Genomic DNA, 13,620 nt, shown 5'->3' on the forward strand with positions numbered 1-13,620 from the left:
TGACAAAGGCAATTAAATATCAACATGAGTTTTGAAGGGGACATTCAAATTGTATCATTCTGACCCTGGACCCCTAAAACTCATGTCTTTCTCATATAAAAAATACATTCTTTGCATCACAATAACCCTAAAAGTCTTACCTTATTCAAGCATCAACTTAAAAGTTCAAAATCTAGAGTCTCATCTAAATCAGATATGGATGAAACTCAAGACACAATTCATTCTGAGGCAGATTTCTCTTCAGCTATGAGCCTGTGAAATTAGCATATTACATGTTTCCGAAATACAATGATAGCCAGGTGTAGGACAGACATTCCAGTTGGAAAAGGAAGATATAGGCAATAAAAAATGAGTAACCGGGAGGCTGAGGCATTAGAATTGCTTGAACTGGGGAGGCAGAGGTTGCAGTGAGCCATGATTGCACCACTGCACTCCAGCCTGGGCAACAGAGTGAGACTCCATCTCAAAAAAAAATAAAAGAAAAAAAGAGGAGTAATAGGCCCCAAGTGAATTCTGAATCCCAATAAGGAAAATAGCATTAAACTTCAGAACTCCAGAATAATTTTCTTGGACTCTGTGTCCTGCCTTCTGGGTTCATTAAGCTGAAAGTTGGGCCCCTACGGCCACAAGCAACTGTATCCCTATGGCTTTGTACACATTGCACCCAGCAGCTCCCACAGATTGGAGTCTCCATCTGCAGCTCTCCCAGGCTAGTGCTGCATGGTGATAGCTCTACAGTTTTGTGGTCTTGGGGGCTGCCCTGGCACTGTTCCAAGGCTCCACTAGACATTGTCCTACTGTGGGCTTTCTGCACTGGTTCTATCTTTGTGGTACGTCTCTGCCTGGGCCCCCAAACTGTCCTTAATACTCTCTGAAATCTAGGTGGAGGCTGTCATGGTGCCACAGCTCATGAACTCTGTGTGTCTTTAGAGTCAGCACCATACGGACATTGCCAAGGCTTATAGCCTAAAGCCTTTGGAGCTGTGGCATGAGCCATACTTGAGCATGGTTGAGCCATCTCCAAACCAGCCCTGGGCAGCAAATGCTGAGGTCCAACCTGACCTCTCTGGAAACCTTGCCCTCAAGGTTCTAACCTGCCTCCAAGATCTCTAAAATGCCTTCAGAGTCATTTTTCTATTGTTTTATGAATGGTACTTGGCTCTCTTCTATCCTTGCTAATCTCTTTAGCAAACAGTTTCTTGGCCACACCTTTGGTTTGCTCTCATAAACACACCTTTTTCCTCTTTACATGGCTAGGCTGTGAATTTTCCAAATCTTCCTGTTCTGCTTCTCCTTTAATTATAAATTCCATCTTTAAATAATTTTTTTCTGCTTGCATCTTACTATATGCAGTTAAAATGCATGCAGCACCTTCAATATTTTGCTTAAATATTTCCTCTGCCAGATATCCCAGTTCATCACTTTTTAATTCTGTCTACCATAAAGCCCTCAAGCATGGAAACGATTCAACCAAGTCCTATGAGACTTTATAATAAAGATAGCCTTTTTCAGTTTTCAATTCCTCATTTCTCTCTGAGACCTCATCAGCAGGGCTTTTACTGTCCGTATTTTTACCAGTATTCTCATCATGACCACTTAACTGATCTTTAAAAAGTTTCAAATGTTTCTGAAGCCTTTCTCTTCCTCTAAGCCTTCACCAGAATTGCTCTTAATGCTCCATTCATGGCAATCTATGCTTTTTCTAGTCTGCTCCTTCAAATTCTTTCAGCTTCTACCTGTTTCCCAGTTCGAAGCCCTTTCTCCATTTTGGGATATTTGTTATAGCAACGCCCACCCTTTGGTACCAACTTTCTGTCTCTGTCCATTTTGTATTCCTATAACAGTACTACAGATAGGGTAATTTATTTTTTTAAAATTATTTTCGAAAGTTCTGAAAGAACTAAGAAGTCCAATATCAAGGTGCCAGCATGTGGTGAGAGTCTTCTTGCTGCATCATCCACGGCAGAAGGTTGAAAGGCAAAAGAGTGTGCAAGAGCAAGAGAGAGCTGAACCTGGTTTTATACCAACCCACTCTCATAATAACAAACCCTCTCCCTCAATATTAACATTAACCCATTCAGAGCCCTGAAACTCTAATCATCTCTTAAGAGTTCCACCTCTTAATACCTTCATAATGGCAACTGAATTTCAACATGAGTTTGGCGAAAATATTCAAACCATAGGAACATCATTAACCAATAGGAAAATGCTAATCAAAATCATCTCATACACACAAAGATGGCTACAATAAAAATGGAAGGCAATAACAAGTGTTAGAGATGTGAAGATATTACTGTTGAGAATGCCTAACTTTGCCATTCCTTTAGAAAACAGTTTGGTACTCTTCAAAATTTGAAACACAGAGTTACCACATGACCAGCAGTTCTACTCTCTTGTACCTCCATACAAAAATTTGTACACAAGTGTTCATAGCGGTATTATTCATAATAGCCAGAAATGAAAACAATAAAATTTACATCAACTGATGAATGTATAAATAAATGTATCCATACAATAGAATATTATTCAACAATAAATGGAAATGTGTTTGTGCATGCTACAACATAGAGGAATCTTGTAAGTGAAAGACACCAGACCCAAAAGGTCATGTATTGTCTAATTCTCTTCATATGAAATGTCCAGAATAGATAAATCTATAACGATAGAAAATGAAGTATGTTTTTAGGGCTGGGGTGAATTGCAGGGGGCAATGGGAAGTGACTGTTATTGGGTAAAGGTTTTCTTTTGGGGGCACTGAAATCATTGATAATATTTCAGAGTGCAGGAAAGATTTCAACAGTGGAAATGCTTTATGAGCATCAACAGATTAATCTACCAGATCCTTTCTCTCAGGTAGCATAAATGCTACAGATTCATGCTTAAGTATCTTTTACTGTCAGCATGTCAAGATGTGGTTCAGGAGGTATTCAGGAATTAATTAGCATGATATTTACAATAGTGCACATGGCAGTTGGTGGATATTGTGTAATAGTTATTAATATTATCTCAAATTTGTATTATGTTATCTTGGACATAACATGTGTAAAGCTTAATGACAACCTTTACATTAGCAATTTGGTGGATGAGGAATACAAAGAATGTGAATAGTTTTATTTTTGTAAATGTATTTAAAACTAAATGAATTTCAGGTTTAATTAGGTTTGATTAGTAATTTTGAGTTAAAATTTTGATGTCTGTTATTCATATTTATATTTTGAGTAATTCAGGACAGAAATAACTTTTTGAAAATAATTTTGACTTGTTGGTATCTTACATTTAATTTGTATTTTAATGAAAACATTGAAATGCTTTTATTTAGAATAAAATGGAAATTTTTACTCTTTTAGATAATTGTTATCAATAGAGTATAAAATGGGAAAATATTGATTATAATTGTTGATACTGCTGACATGGGGAAAAGAAAATTTTAGAAAACGTATACATAAAAATTTACAAATTTATATTTTATCACTCATCCAAGCATCGTCACTTTATTAAGAAGACACTAAGGCATATGCAATTAATAATTAAATTGAGTCGTGTTCATTATTTTGCTACCGATCATATAAAAACCATAGTGTTACACATATGTTTGTGTTTTGTATTGTGAAGGTGTATTTTTCAAAGCAGGCAGTTAGTATATCTTTTATATAACAGTTTGTTAGTTTGTATTTATAACCTTCAGATATTTAAGCCTATGGTAAATAGACCTCCATTTGCACTTTTGCTCCAGGGCCCACAAAGGTTAGGGGTAAGCCTATTTCCTTCTAGTTTGGACAACTTGAAGGTCATATTTGATTTGTACCTTGTTTTGGTGTTGGTTGTAACGTAATTGGATTCATTGACCATGGGTCTCTGGCTCATTATGCAGAGCAGATATTCTATGAGCTGTGTTTATCTAAGGTCATGGGATGTTGTACCATACAGCTATGGTTCATAGGCCGAGCCAGCTGGGTGCAAGGCAGGTATTTCATTGGAATTCCTTTACATAGACTCTGGCTGCAGATATATATAGATATAGAGTCTTATTGGCTACCTCACACCCATGATGAAAATGAACTTGGATTGGCAATGCATCTTTGACAGTGACAACAACCTGTCTGCCAGGTGTTGGAGGGAAGCAGTGGAAATATGAACTGTAAAATTCATGGCCCTTCTAGTAATAATTCCCTATGTTCTAAGCCCCGTAGTTCTTTGAATTACAGTTCTCATGTTCACTATGTTAAAAGAAAGTGCTTCAGTCCTCTTATAGTCTGTTTTCTTGCAAAGGTACTGTGGTACTTTCCTAAGGTTACTGTAACAAATTAGCACAAATAGTGGCTTCAAACAACAGGAACTGATTATCTTTGATTTTACAGCCCTCTTTTGGGGGACTAAAAATTCCTTTAAATTTATAATATATAATATTTTCTTCTCATGTTAATAGTTCATGCTCTGGATTCTTATCCTAAGATTTTTGGTATATAAATTTAAGTGATCCTCTGCTGTGGTCCAAATGTTTATGTACCCTTTCACAAAATTCGTATGTTGAAATCCTACATTTGGAGGTAGAGCCTTTGGGAGGTCATTAGGTCATGGGAGAAGAGACCTCATGATGAGGTTAGGGTCCTTACAAAATATTTTCCAGAGAGACTTTGGGGAACTAACAGAGCTGTAATTCACTTATTACCACAAGGGAACCTCACTCATGTGAGGTCGTTGTGAGAAGGTACTAACTATGAGCCAGGAAGTCAACCCTCACCAGAGGGTTGACAGTACCTTGATCTGACAATACCTTGATCTTGGACTTCCCAGACTCCAGAACTGTAAAAAATAAATTTTGGTTGTTTATATAAGCCACTCAGCTTAAGGTATTTTGTTACAACAGTCCAAACAGACTAAGACATCCTCTTAATTAGTATCATCTTGCCCCAAGAACACTGTGCTAGATTAAGTATTTCTAGAGGCTTCAATTCTTCTTTCCTTGAAAGTTTGAGTTTTTTCTTTTTTCTTTTTTTTTTTTGAGATGGAGTCTCACTCTGTCGCCCAGGCTGGAGTGCAGTGGCCAGATCTCAGCTCACTGCAAGCTCCGTCTCCCGGGTTTACACCATTCTTCTGCCTCAGCCTCCCGAGTAGCTGGGACTACAGGCGCCCGCCACCTCGCCTGGCTAGTTTTTTGTATTTTTTAGTAGAGACGGGGTTTCACCGTGTTAGCCAGGACGGTCTCGAACTCTTGACCTCGTGATCTGCCCGTCTCGGCCTCCCAAAGTGCTGGGATTACAGGCTTGAGCCACCGCACCCGGCCGAAAGTTTGAGTTTAATTCGCTTTTGCTTGCGCAAGCCAGAACTTAGTGACTAATTTCTAGCAAATAGAATACTGTGGAATGATGCTGTATGACTTCCAAGACTAGACTACACTTCCAAGGCATTGTGGCTTTCTGCCTGCTCTGTCTTGGATCACTTGCTCCGAAGGATGTTAGCTGACATGTTGAGCTGATACTCAAGCAACTCTATGGAGAGGTTCACATGGCCCTGAGACCTCCTGCCATCAGCCGTGAAGAACAAGGCATCCGGCCAACAGCTTCTTGAGTGAGCTGTTTGGAAGTGGATCTTCCATCCTCTGTCAAACCTACAGATGATGGAAGGTCTGATATCTTAGCACTGAAATGAGTAACTCTGAGACAAAACCACCCACCTAAGTGGATCCCAGATTTCTGACTCTCAGAAACTGTGTGAGATACCAAATGTTTGTTGTCTTTAGGCCTGATATCCGGGGTAATTTGTTATGCAACCATAACTAATAAAACCAATTAAAATCTTCAAAATTGTCTGAGGGGAAATCAGTGATGTACCTTGCATCTTATAATTGCATATGATTAACAGAAAACTATTCATGTAAATAAATGTGAGCTGTTAAGATTTTCCCCGAAATATTGTTTGACTCAGAATCAAATGTAAGACTTAATTTATATAATCAGTATCCTTATTTTAATTTTAAGTAAATCAAATACAGAATTCAGAAGCCACTTAATATATACAAATATTTATTCTTTTCATGTCATACAAATTCATATTTGCCACTAAAACAATGTTATAATGTTAGATAATATTAACCACACTATATCAGAACAAAACACAACTCCTCAGACATCATTGTTTCATTCAACAACATTTCATTTTAACACAGATGAAAAAAACATCTCTTCCTGGTCATGGCCACCGTCTATATGTAGTTTTCACATTGTCCCCACGTTTGTGGGTTTTCTCCAGTCACTCTGGTTTCCTCCCACATCCAAAGCTGTGAACATTGGGTAACTTGTACTTTTTGGTAATTCTTGTACTTTTTGGTAATACAGAGACACTGAGTATCATCTCATGTATGCACTCATCTTATGTCCTGTAACTAGTTAACTGCTGCTATTCTCAGGTCTGGGTTGCTCTACATTTCATCAAAAGTACACCAGATTGTTGTAGGAAAAGGCAACAGGCTCAGTATGCAGTGTCAAAAGACAGAATTACAACAAATTTAAAGATCTTAATTGGCTTGGTGATTCTATAATCGGGCAACACCTCATTCTATAAAATAGAATAAGTATTCCAATAAGCTGAGCAGAGGAGGTTGGTTTTATAGGCAGAAAACACTTAAGAAAGCAGAAACGCAGAACACAATGTAAATTGATCATCTCAAAGTTACTTTCTCTGTAAAGGTTAAAGCAGAGGGTACTTTCTTATTATGCCAGCTAAAACTGGCCTGTTTGGGGATTTGGTTATTATCTCTCGCTCTCCTGATTTCTTGGAAGGTCAGATAAACCACCAAGTTCTGGCTTGGTGACATAGAACTTTAGCGTGAGTGACTTCATTTTGGTTTGGTCTCTTAGGCCTGGCACAAGAGCTCATCCAAATCAATGGCCTCCTATAAATTTTATTTAATAGTAGTATATAAAAACAATATTGGAGGAAAAAATCCTTTTTACCAGACAGGGGTTGGACATCCCCCAATGTCCATGACACTCCAATTTAAATAATCAAAATTAAAAGTTGTTTTTAGCACTAAGTGTTCCCCAAAAATCCCACACCCCTTAACATTTGCCTTGTGCTCAGCAGAGAAGATCCTATGACAGGAAAACTGAGTTATTGTGGCATCCAGCAAGGTATCGGGAAAGTAGAACTTATTGTGAGTTGGTAAACTTCAAAACAACATTTAAAAAGCCACTGATAGGCCCAGTGCGGGGGCTCATGCCTGTAATCCCATCACTTTGGGAGGCTGAGGTAGACAAATTACTTGAGGTCAGGAGTTCGAGACCAGCCTGGCCAATGTGGTGAAACCCTGTCTCTGCTAAAAATACAAATATTAGCCCGGCAGAGTGGTGCATGCCTGTAATCCCAGCTACTCAGGAGTCTGAGGCAGGAGAATCGCTTGAACCCAGGAGGCGGAGGTTGCAGTGAATCGGGATCACACCACTGCACTCCAGCCTGGGCAGCAGAGCAAGACTCTGTTTCAAAAAAAGAAAAAAGAGCCATTGATGTCATATGAATTTGGAAGGGTTTAAAAATGCACGTCAGGTATAACATTTAGGATCTAGAAAGTATTGCAGTATTTATCTTCAGAAATAAATTGTTGATAATCTATTAAACAGTCACATGGTTGTCCAGGGAGCAAATCATTAGAGATCTCCTTATGCTTCTTTGGTATTTTTAAATTACAGAATATGCGACAGCAAGTTTTATTGATTATAGAGCAGCTAATTTTTTGTTGAGCATTGCCTATTGAGTTTTACAATACCATGTAAATTGTATCCCATTTAAAAGTCTTTGAACCCATAGACTTTCAACAAGAAAAGGTAAAACCCACAAAAGCAGGAATATTAAACAATGGATAATTTAACCCTGATCCCTGAGATAGACTAGGTACTCACATAACACATTAGAAAATGTTCATGAAAATTCTCAGGGATTTGGAATTCAAAGAAAACCCTGGCTTTCTCTGTGAGGAGTCCAGCTCCTAGTTGTTAAAAACCAGACTGTCATTTTTCAAGCCGGACCATAGGCTAAACAGCAGGACTCACATAGGGAAAACTGCCCTCCCCACACCAGACTGGGAGTCTCTGAAGGGAGTCGCAGTCAAAAACCCAGGCCCCTCTACTTGGCCAAGTTCTTTGCATACTCATATTTCTATCCCCTATGGGTTCATTCCTAAGTTTCTTTATCTGAGGCCTTGGATAGAGGTTCTTTCGGGTGCCTCTTCTGAGACATCCATATGAGAGAAGAAAAAGGAAAACTTGAAGATACATTTTCCCACTTTGACTCAGTACCTAGTACTTTTTTACTCTTAGCCCTTCCCCTTGACCCTCACCCTCACAGGGAGAAGGCTGCCATCTGCAAGCTGAGGAGAGAGGCCTCAGAAGAAGCCAAACCTGTAATTCCTAGCTCTTGGACTTCTAGCCTCCAGAACTGTGAGAAAATTAATTTCCACTGTCTAAACCACTGAGTTTGTGGCATTTTGTTATGGCAGCACCAACAGACTTACACAAAACCAAGAAAGAGAGAACCTTTATAGCATACCAGGGCCCATAAAAATACCAGAAGCTGTTGCTTGTTACTCCCTCAGTGGTGAGAGGATCCCACATCTGTGTGGACCTACCTGACCAGTGTGCCGTTCTATGGGGGAATATAGAACAGGGGGAGTTGGTGTTTTCTCTGGTTTCAGCCTCTTGTTTATGCCATCTCAGTAAGTGATTATTGACTTACCTTTTTCATTTTGGCTTATTGCTGTAATTGAATATTTCAAAGCTTGGCAGCTCAGTTCGTCCAGCTCAGCTGAGCTTCTGACACCCAATTGGCACATTCAGGTCATTATATCACAAACAATATAATTAAAGCAACTCTGAAACTGACTAATTTTGAGTTTACCAAGGATGATTCTTCCTAACAAATAAACCAAAATAAACTCTGATTATAAGAATATGATTAACAAACCTTAATGTGGAGTCTGTGGAGCCAAGACTTCCTTATGTGGCTTCATCACTTATTTTTTAACACTATACACCAAACACATTTGAATTAAAGTAAGAAAATCAAAATATGTTTCTCAAAGTCAAAGAATCTTACCTTGCCATTCATTCACATATATACATATAGAGAACTTTTTGTTTCAAGTAATAGAAAACTCAACATAAAGTGACTAAAGTAATAAATAAAATTTATTGGTTGCTCTAAATGACAGACCAGGAAGTAAGACAGAATAAATAAGTAAGTTTTGAATAAAATATAATCAGTCTATATGTAAGTACTGCTGTGATTCTTTAGGCCATTTCATTCTTTGTGCTCCCTTCTTTTCTTCAGGAAGGCTTTACTAAAGGAACACAATGGCTGCAGGAGTTCTAGACTTCATATCTGCGAGCCACCTCATTTGAAGCAAAAGGTCTTGGTTTTCCTAGAATCCCTTCTCTCTGATTATGCTAACTTTTGTCACATTCCAGTTACTGAACCAATCATTCTGGCTAAAGGATATAGTATATTGTTCTAATTGGCTTGGTCTACATTATGTGTTCTATTCCTAGAGCTAGTGGATGGAGTCATTATCTTCTCTGAAACTACATGAAATTTCAAATAAAAGTCAGGGACTATTAAGAAGAGGTGAATAAATACTAGAGATGCAATCACAAATGTCAAATAAATTGGTTAATAAAGAACTGACTGTACTTTTTATTTGGTCAATAAGTTAAAAAATATTTCTAGAGCAAGATAGTGTAATAATAATCTCCAGTAATCCCCCTCACACAGAAACGTTAATTTAAACAACTATCAGCAAAAATATTTTCACAAGAGATAAGAAAACCAGGTGAAAGATCATGGTGGCTGGTTGTAGCATAATAATAAGAAAACATGCATTGAAGAGGGTAGAAAGGACAGTTATACATTACCCATGTCACCACTTTCCCAATCCTAGGCAGCATAAGCAGAGATAACATTTGTTTTGGGGGAAAAAGGGAAGTAAGTACAGGACTCTGCCTTGGACCCCAACTCTGGGTCTACCACAATAAAACCCAGCATTGAGCATGCCCCCATGGCTCCAGACTCCAGGCCAGTACCCATGGACATAGTTTCCAGACCCATATTAGTGCCAGGTGGGACTTCACAACCCCAGAATTCAGACCTACAAGATGGGCTTTTCTTCTGGTTCACACCACCACTAGACTAGCCTCGGTGACCCTGGAACATGAACTTCTCTTATCAGGAGGCAGGACTCAGTAGCCACAGGCATTGGGCATGACCTAGCACCAAGCAAGCTGCAAGAGCCCCAGACTTCAGGCCTGCCCCAGCACCCACTCCAGCTGCAGCTATCCTAAGCACCCGTCCTAGCAGCCCTGGGCTTCAGAACCATGCCAAACAGCCCACCCAAAATCTCTGGATAGGCTACCTATTGAAAAGATTTATCAGACAAAATCCATCTGTGAATTTTGGAGTAAGTGCTTACTTCTTCAAATATGCAGACATTGCAACACAACCTCAAGGATCATGAACAACCAAGAAAACATAGCATCACCAAAGGGATAAAATAAAGTACCCATAACTAACCCTAAGGAAGTGGAGATATGTAAACTGCCTGCCAGAAATCTTCAAAATAGCACTTTTAAGAAAGCTCAGCCAACTTAAAAAAAAATACAGAGAAGCAATTCAATGAAATAAGGAAAACAATAAGTGACAAGAGTGAGAAATTTAACAGAGAAATTGAAATAATTAAAATGAACAAACAGAAACCCTGGAGCTGAAAAACACAGTGAGCAAACAAAAGTTACAACAAAGAGCATCAACAGCAGAACTGATCAAACATAAGAAACTCAAAACTAGGTTATTTAAAAATACATAGTCAGCCAAGTGGCCTGTGCCTATAGTCTCCAGCTACTCAGGGGGCTGAGGTGAAAAGATTGTTTGAGTATGGGAAGCTGAGGCTACAGTAAGCTGTAATCATGCCACTGCACTCTAGCCTTGATGACAGAACAAACACTTAAATAAATAAATAAATAAATAATAGAATATATAGTCAGAGAAGAAAAACAAAAGGAATGAAGAAGAGAATTAAGGGACACCATCAAAAGAGAAAATATTTGAGTCACAGGTGTGTGAGAAGTAGAAAAGAAAGATAAAGGAGTAGAAGGCTTATTTAAAGAAACAATAGCAGAAAATTTTCCCAACATAGGAAAGATATAAATATCCAGGTATAGAAAGTTACTAATCAAATTCAATCCAAACAAAACTAACCTAAGATATTGTAATCAAACTTTCAAAAATCAAAGAAAAAGAGAGGATTCTGAATGCAACAAGAAAAAAGAAGCAAATAACATATAAGGGAGTTTCAATATGGCTCACAGCAGAAACCTTACAGGTCAGGAGAGAGTGGGATTATATATTCAGAGCACTAAAGAAAAAAAAAACCTGTCAGCCAAGAATATTGTACCCAGCAAAGCTGTCCTTTAGAAATGAAGGAGTTTTAAAGACTTTACCAGAAAATAAAAGCCGAGGGAGTTTATCATTACCACACTCGTTTTACAAGAAATGTTAAAGGAAATTTTTGAAGCTGAAATAAAAGGATACTAATAAGTAACATAAAAACGTCTGAAAGTGTAAAACTCATTGGTGAAACTAATTAAACAGGGAAATTCAGAATACTCTAATATTGCAATGGTGGTGTGTAAATCACTTAAATCTTTAGTATAATGGTTAAAAGACAGAACTATTAAAAAATAATAATAGGTACAATAATTTGTTCTCTTCGGTCTGTACGTCCAAGATGACAAAGAAAAGAAGGAACAATGGTCGTGCCAAAAAGGGCCGTGGCCATGTGCAGCCTATTTGCTGCACTAACTGTGCCCGATGCGTGCCCAAGGACAAGGCCATTAAGAAATTCGTCATTCGAAACATAGTGGAGGCCGCAGCAGTCAAGGACATTTCTGAAGCGAGCGTCTTTGATGCCTATGTGCTTCCCAAGCTGTATGTGAAGCTACATTACTGTGTGAGTTGTGCAATTCATAGCAAAGTAGTCAGGAATTGATCTCATGAAGCTCGCAAGGACCGAACACCCCCTCCCCGATGTAGACCTGCGGGTGCTGCCCCACATCCCCCACCAAAGCCCATGTAAGGAGCTGAGTCCTTAAAGACTGAGACAGACAATTCTCTGGAGAAAAATAAAATGGAAATTGTACTTACAAAATAATAATAATAATAATAATAATAATAATAATTTGTTAAGGGACATGTAGTATAAAAAGATGGAAATTGTGACATCAAAGATACAAAATGTCGAAGGAAGAATGCAGTAAAAATGTAGCTTTTTTTGTAATAAAATTTAAGTGGTTATCAATTTAAAAGAACCTGTCATCACTGTAAGATGCTTTTTTGTAAGCCTCAAGGCAACCCCAAAGCAGAACCTACAGTTGATACACAAAAAATAAAAATCAAGGAATCAAAACATACCACTAAAAAAAAATCACTCAACCACAAAGGAAGACATAAAAAGAGAAAGAAAGAAACAAGGATCTATGAAACAAATAGAAAACAATTAACAAAAGGCGGTAGTAAGTCCTTACCTACAGATAATTACCTTGAATGTAAATGAATTAAATTATCCAATCAAAAGACATAGAGTGTCTAAATGAATTTTTTTAAGACCTAGATATATACTGCTTAGAAGAGATTTTCTTAACCTGTAGACTAAAAGTAAAGGGATGGAAAAAGATATTCCATGCAAATGGAAATCAGAGAGATTGGAAAAGGAAGCAGGGGTAGTGATAAAACTGGAGAATGGTTACCAGGGGTTGGCATCAGGGCTTGGGGAGATGTTGATAAAAAAAATACACAATTTTAGTTAGAAGAAATAAGTTCAAGAAGTCTATTGTACAGCATGGTGATGTGAACACCAAATATCTGAGAGGTCTCAGTCAATATGGGAAGTTTATTTTGCCAAAGTTAAGGACGCACCCGTGACACAGCCTCAGGAGGTTGTGACAACATGTGCCCAAGTTGTCTGAGGCACAGCTTGGTATTATACATTTTAGGGAGACATGAGACATCAATCAACACATGTCAGATGTACATTGGTTCTGTCCAGAAAGGCGGGACAACTCGAAGCTTGGCGGGGCTTCCAGGTCATAGGTAGGTAAGAGACAAACGGTTGCAATTTTTGGAGTTTCTGATTAGTTTTTCCAAAGAAAGCAATCAGATATGCATTTATCTCAGTGAGCAAAGAGATGACTTGGAATAGAGTGGGAGGCAGGTTTGCACTAAGCAGTTCCCAGCTTGACTTTTCCCCTTAGTTTAGTGATTTAGGGGTCCCAAAATTTATTTTCCTTTTACAGTGAACATAGTTAATAACAATATATTTTATACTTGAAAAATGCTAAAAGAGTGAATGTTAAGTGTCCTCACCACAGATATGATAACTATATTAGGTAATGCATATGTTAGTTAGCTAGATTTAGTCATTTACACACACACACACACACACACACACACACTTCGGGAGCAGTGGCTCATGTCTATAATCCCAGCACTTTAGGAGCCATAGGTGGGTGGGTCACCCGAGGTCAGAAGTTCAAGACCAGCCTGGTCAACAGGGTGAAACCCCATCTCTACTAAAAATAC

At 38.3% G+C, this 13,620-nt stretch overlaps 1 pseudogene across 1 annotated transcript; it reads left to right on the plus strand.

Moving 5' to 3' along the window:
• The first annotated feature begins 11,753 nt into the window (after nucleotides 1-11,753).
• Nucleotides 11,754-12,470, plus strand: LOC116274102 (annotated as a pseudogene). Its single transcript, XR_004182583.1, has one exon. The product of XR_004182583.1 is annotated as a 40S ribosomal protein S26-like (transcript).
• The last annotated feature ends 1,150 nt before the right edge of the window (nucleotides 12,471-13,620 follow it).

Source organism: Papio anubis, chromosome 3, assembly GCF_008728515.1.
Source record: "Papio anubis isolate 15944 chromosome 3, Panubis1.0, whole genome shotgun sequence".
NCBI lineage: Eukaryota > Metazoa > Chordata > Mammalia > Primates > Cercopithecidae > Papio > Papio anubis.